The sequence below is a fragment of the Pseudorca crassidens genome, chromosome 8 (assembly GCF_039906515.1).
Source record: "Pseudorca crassidens isolate mPseCra1 chromosome 8, mPseCra1.hap1, whole genome shotgun sequence".
NCBI classification, from domain to species: domain Eukaryota; kingdom Metazoa; phylum Chordata; class Mammalia; order Artiodactyla; family Delphinidae; genus Pseudorca; species Pseudorca crassidens.
In genome coordinates, this window is record NC_090303.1 from 100550290 (window position 1) to 100556926 (window position 6637).

The 6637-nt window shown below is 48.5% G+C and overlaps 1 long non-coding RNA gene across 1 annotated transcript; it reads left to right on the plus strand.

Moving 5' to 3' along the window:
* The first annotated feature begins 1841 nt into the window (after positions 1–1841).
* LOC137229446 (uncharacterized) lies at positions 1842–6599 on the plus strand. The gene is made up of 2 exons (XR_010945684.1): positions 1842–1990; positions 2210–6599. It is a non-coding gene; the product is annotated as an uncharacterized lncRNA (long non-coding RNA).
* The last annotated feature ends 38 nt before the right edge of the window (positions 6600–6637 follow it).

Consider the following 6637-nt stretch of genomic DNA (forward strand, 5'->3'; position numbering starts at 1 on the left):
TTCACGGTCGTGAATGCTCTCAGAAAGGGTGGAGGGGCTAGGCGCCAGAGGCCTGTGGTCAGGTATTGGCTAGAACAAACGGTAAATTCTTCTGACAGCCCAGAGCTTGGTCAGACAGGAACTGGATGGGGCCAGGTCGTCCCTGGGTTACGGCCGTAGGCGGTCCGAAGCCAGGCCTGGCTGGACAAGTCTCTTAGTGCCTGGTGTGGACGGACTCGTTGTTTGTTTCAGGCAAGAAGTATCTCCCACCCCCCTTCCCCTGCCAAGTGGGAGGCACATCAGTAAATGTCAGCCTCTGACGTAGATGCTCAGAGCAACTACAAGTAGCACAAGATCCCTGAAGATGGGTAGTGGCTGGGGGTGGGATACCCCTGCACCAACCCTAGTGGCAGAGCGGGAAGCAGCCTGGGAGACCCTCCTGGGACTGACCGGACAAGCCTGTGGAGAAGACAAGGCAGGTGAGGTTAGCTCAGCTGCACGTACAGAAGGTGGCCGACAGAGGGCAGTGCCGCCCAAGGGACGGAGACCTCCAGACCAGGTTGTGCTGCCCCTGGGAGTGCAACGCCCTGCACTGATGTGAGAGGTTGTGGCCTTAGAGCGTGGCCCTTATTGGGAACAGGGATGATTTTCCAGGTGGTACCAGAGCCTGGATGAAACCTCCTTGAAGGATGTGTGATGACAACAGCAAGGTGCCAGGTATTGCTCGGGGAATCCAAAGGGCAAGAACTAAGGGGCCTTTTGCCAACTGGATGCTGCTCTGAGGCCAAGCTTCGCAGCAATCTTCCGCGACTTTTTCCCACCTCAGCAACCTGAGATCTGGTACATTCCAGCCTATAATAGGGACACCCGTCAGCCCAGATTCTCAATGGAGAGGAAAAGTTACATACAGAAGATGGCTGTCACTGCAGACCGCAGGGTCACCCCTCCCTGATAAAGCACCTAAAGCAGGGCCCTTGATGAGGGCCTTTGGGTTGCTTTGTACAGAAGTCGGTTCGTTGATAACATTGGAAATACGAGGAGCAGAGAAACAAAGTGGGGTTGGCCATGTGCTGGACGTGACGTCTGTTCAAAAACCGTGGGGTTTCCAGGAATGAAGTCACTTGGCAGCCACCACAGTTTTATTTGACTTGGACCCAGAAGAGTGAGGGCAGGTGACCAAAGTCTATGCTAATTCAGCCCACACTCCGTGTAACGAACCTGCGTAAGAATCACTTGGAACAAACAAACCCATAGAACGCTGGGACCAAAGCCACGCACGTCTGTTAGGACAGGCGTTCCCTACCTCGGCACTGCTGACAGTTCGGGCTGGATAATTCTCTATTGGGGACCATTGGGGGCGGGGCTGTCCTGTGCATTGTAGGGTGTTGAGCAGAACCCCTGACCTCTGCCCAGTGGATGCCAGCAGAACCGCTGTCCCTGCCCTTGGCTCTGACAATCACACGTCTGCAGCCATTTTGAAATGTTCTCTGGGGGTCCAAGTCCCTCTCCCCCACCCCTACGTTGGGAATCACTACTCTAGAATCTCAACCCCTCAAGTGATTGATAAAAATTTAATCAGTTTATCAACCCAGACAGGAGGTTGGGGAACCTTGAGGGAAGCTGGTATCCTGAATACCAGGGTTCCCCGTGAGCCATTCCCAGCAGGACCTGGAGCTTCTGACCTGGAGACCATGCCCTGGGGAGAAGGAAGCACTGAAGCTTTAGAGGATTATTGGGTGCCTGAGCGGACTCTAATCCCAGCACCATGTGGTCCAGCAGAGGCCAGATGGCGGGGGCAGGGGTCCGGGGGCGGGGGCTCGGCCGGCGGTGGGGGGGGGGGGGCGGTGGGAGCATCGCGCAAGCCTAGTAGAACTTTGGCTAACCCTGCAGGCATCTGTCCGGAAAGGGGCTGGGACAGATATTCTCAGAAACCCACAGAAGCCCCACCTCAGCTTCCTAACCACAGGATTAAGGGCTGGGATTGTATCATGGCTTCCCCCCTGCTGCAAAGGTCAGTCTTTCTTCCCCTGACAAAGCCCGGCAGACATTAGGGAGATGATTCTCTGCGCCCACCCACTGTCCGTCTCCTAAACAGGAATACGGGAGGCGGGAAGGGTTACTGCAGAGGCTGCAGCCTTGATCCGTCGTGATCCTGGGTGCAACGGCCGTGCCCTTGGTCTGCAGCAATTGATTTGGCAAACATATTTTTCTCTTTTTTCTTTCTGCCCAGCCTTCCAGGAGCTGTTGACCCAACAGCCTCAGCTCAGCTTCAAGGTCGAGATAGAGAATCGAGACCTGGGCTCCCTGGGTTCAAAGTCCAGCTCCTCCCGATTATTAGTTGAGTGAAAGTTCGTCTTTCTGAGCCTCAGTTTTATAATAGCACCAGTGCCTGCTTCGTAGAGGTTTTGACTGTGAGCTGAGGGAACGGATTAAAGTGCCTGCCTCGTCACAAAAATGCCATCAGTAAATCACACGACTTTTACGTAGTAACTCTTTACTTCGATGGCCCCCTTCGTTCTGCCAGGATCTCAGCTTCCTTCACCTTTTCTTGTTCCCACCATGGACACCACACTGATCCACCCTGTGGAAAAGGAAGTGGCAAGCCCCCTGGGTACTTCGAAGTGTGCGATAGGACCTGGGAAGTAAGCACCATGAAAAATACCTGGGGCCTGTGTATGCATCTGTGTTTCTGTGCTTCACGTCAAATGTCCTTCATGTAATCTATAAACGTAGTGTCCTCTTGTTGAAAACAATGCTTTGGGGGAGTGAGGGGAGAAGAGAGAATGGGTACTAGACTAGATCTGCTGAATTCTAAAGTTCTCAGGGAAAATAAACATGTAAGAAATAACCATGGGGACTTCCCTGGCGGTCCAGTGGTTAGGACTCCAAGCTTTCACTGCCGAGGGCCTAGGTTCGATCTCTGGTTGGGGAACAAAGATCCCACAAGACTCGCTGCACGGCCGAAAAAAAAAGAAGAAGAAAGGAAGAAAAAGAAAGAAAGAAAGAGGAAATTTCTGAAAAAAGCAGAGTATTTACAGGGACATTAGCCCTCCCAGATGTTTAAAAGTATTATACAGTCACAATATGAAAGGCTACAGAAATGAAGACAGTGGTGCTGGGACATGAATAGACACATCAATGGAAGAAAACGAGTCCAGAAATAAATTGATAAACATGGCAAAGCTAATCCGTGAGGAAAAGATGAATAAAGGCAATGAACAGTGTCGGGACTCTCTCCCTCCCGGCAACAAAATAAATGCCAGCTGGATCAGAGATTTAACAAATGTAAATGAAACTATAAATGTACCAGAAGAAAACACAGGGGAGTTAAAAAAGAAATTATCATGGGGCTCGCGCCTGCGTGGTCTGCGCCAACCCGCGGGCTGCTCCGAGGGACGGAGGGACGCGCCCGCTGGGAATCCTCGGGACCAGCGTGTGGGGAGGTTCCCTCCCGCCCAGCCGTGAATGAGGGATTACCATCTCAAAGAGCTCATTTTTTTTTTCTTGAGGTGTTCGGAGTTAGTCCCACACCACAGATTTTCACTGTTATTTTTATTTAGAAGCCAGCCTGTTCTCCTGATCAACTGTTAGCATAATTGCTAACCCTTAGACGCTGAATGATTTACGGTGATGAGAGTGGAGGAAAGGGTGAAAATTATGGTGAGAGCAAGGCGACCATGTACACTAATGTGATTAACAAGTATGTTAAAGTTTGCATTTTGTTTGCTTGTTGTTTGAGTCGAAGATACTGTGACAGATTGGACCCCTGAATTTTTAATCATATAAACTGAATAGGATACATGCACTTTGGAGTCGGGTAAAATCTTCAATCCAGACCCTCCAACTTGCTGCATAACTGTGACTTTGGGTCACAGTTAAATAACTGCTCTGAACCTGTTCCTCCTTTGCTTAAAAAAAGAAAGAAAAAGAAAAGAAATTATCTTGTAATGGGGAAGATCTAACTAAGAGGGGGAAACAAGAAATCCAGCAGTGATGAAGATAAAGTTTGATAAATTTAAATTAAAATTTAGATTTTCTGCAAGGCGAAAAGAAAAAAATTAAATAAAAAAGATAAATGACAAACGGGAAACGATTTACAACTCATGACAGACACAGAGGTCATCAACAAGATAAAAAGGACAGAGTAGGTAAATAGAAAAGGAGTCAAGCAGACGGATCACAAAAGAAGCGGTAGAAATGACTTTTGAGCATGAAAAGATGCTTCCCATCATTTATAATCAAGGAAAGCAAATTGAAACAACAATGTAACCCCATCAGTACCTATTATATTAGCAAAGATCAAAACTGATAATAGACTAGACACGTATATTAGTAGCCACAGTCAACGTCCCCTGCATCTCCCCATGCTCTGAGTACTTCCACGCATACCAGCCAACTTCCCACTGCCAGCAGTCTTCATGTCCTCTGCTGAAGGCTGGAAGTGCTGTCAGGAAATTATTGCCATCAGCACACTCCTCAACCAATGACTGATGGGACTTGTATGTACATGCTCCCAGGGTGTCTCCAGCTCCAGGCGCCCATAGAGCAGATGGCTTGCGCTTCTGCCTTCACCATGAGAAATGCATGCCCTGGGCAGCCTACCCAGCGAAGAAACATGGGGAACAGACTGATCCCCAAATGACCTGGAGCCAAGTCTGGCCAAACCTCAGCAGAAGCAGAGTCAAATGAGCAAAAAAATAAATGCTTGTTGCTCCAAGTCAGGGTTTTCAGGTGTTTATTATGCAGGATTATGGTGACATAGCTGACTGATGCAGTGTTATGACAGATAGATCTAGCCCAGGGTGATATACGTGTTATGTTTCTACTCCCTTGTTGATGACACTTGCATTACTCCAGGTCTTCCTGTTATAAACAATCAGCATCCCTAGATGTGTCTGTGCAAATGTGCTGGAACTTCCTTAGGATGTATGTCTCCATGTAAAGAGCGGAGTTCTGGGTGATGTTTACTTTCAACATCACAAGATATTGCCCAATGGCCCTCCAAAGAGATTGTTTACACTCCTACTAACATTATATGAACTCCTGGACTTCATCTGTTATTCAGCCTTTTTTATTTTTTCAATCAGATAATGTGTGTGAAATGGTATCTTGTTTTAACTTGCATTTCCCTAATAATCAATGGTGAGCCTGACTCTCTTTCATGTTTGTTGACCATTTGGGTTTCCAATTCTCTAATGTGCCTGTTCATATTGATTGCTTTTCTATTATCTTTTTTTGGGGGGTATTTTTCCTATTGATTTATAGAATTTCTTTATGTATTTTAGCTACAAGTCCCCCTAATCCTAGAGAATCTAGTGCCAGGAAGAGAGAGGGAAGAAGACGGTGTGTTTGGAGGGGATGGTGGTGAGATAAAAAACAGCCCCATCTTTTCTACTGCTCTTTGAAACCATCGTTAAAAAAATGAAAAGCTAATCACAAATTAAGAAAAAACATTTGCAACGCACATACTTGTCAAAGGACTTGTATCCTGAATATATAAAGGGCTGAACAAAATATAAGTATATAAAGAACATAAAGAATTCAACAATAAGACAAACCCAGTTGTTAAAAGTGGGCAAATAATTTGAACCCACACTTCACAACAGTTTTCTCATTTTATTATTTGTATCTCCCAGTTTTGCAATCAAGTCATCCTTGGTTCTAGAGTGCCTCTGGGTTAACACTGCAAAAGGACCAGCTGAGCCCATTTTATACGGACCCTCATGCGACAGTACAACTGTGAAATCATCTGTGGCTCCCTCCATCTCTTACTTTAACTCTCCGTGTGACTGAGTCTCGTTTCCTCATCTGTATAATGGAGAAACCAATACCTCCATCTCTGAGGCATGGAGAGAATCAAATAAGATTAAAAATCACTTTGATAAAGGGCAAAGATATATACTCTTATTGCAGGGGTCCTAGTTTTAGCTCAAGCTGGAGGACTGCACCAGCCTGGAGTTGATGGGCCCAGAGCGGGGGCGCTGGAAGGAGATGGAAAGAACTGAGATCAGCCCTGGGAAAGTGAGCAGGGAGGACTACCCAAGGCCCGGTGGTGCCCAAGCTTAGGCCCTTGGATTTGTCTGACTCTGGCGGTGGAAAGAAGCTCAAGGTAGCCTATGAAACAAGAGTTGGGTACTTTGGTGTCCAGGTGGGACCAGGTGAGGAGAGGCATTCTCCGCTCAGCCCAGGAAACGCGGCCTTTTTGGCCCCGGGATAATTCAGTTTGGGGAGTTGGCAGAGCACCTCAGTGGAGGCGCGCACGGACGACCCCTGGTTGTCGGCGAGGCCTCCGCGGTGTCACCGGGAATTTGCCCCAGGAGATACCCTGGGTGGGTGTCATGAAATGCTGGGTGAGCTCGCAAGGCGGGAAGAGACTCCAACACACGGATCATTAGCATTACCGTGGTCCCTTCCGTCCGCACGTGCGCACAAACCGCGGGCTGCGCTCGGGCGGTCAGACTGCTGCGGCGCAGAGCCGGGGATGGAAGGGGCCTTACGAATCCGCCAGTGGAGGAGGAAGACTAGGCCACCGTCGGCCCGGAGCGCCTGCGAGTGCTTCCTCCCAGGCCATACAGCTAAACAAGCACTATTAAACACAAACAAAGAAACAAAGCCCCCCCCAATCCCCCACAAAAAACAAAAAAAACCCCTGCGCTGT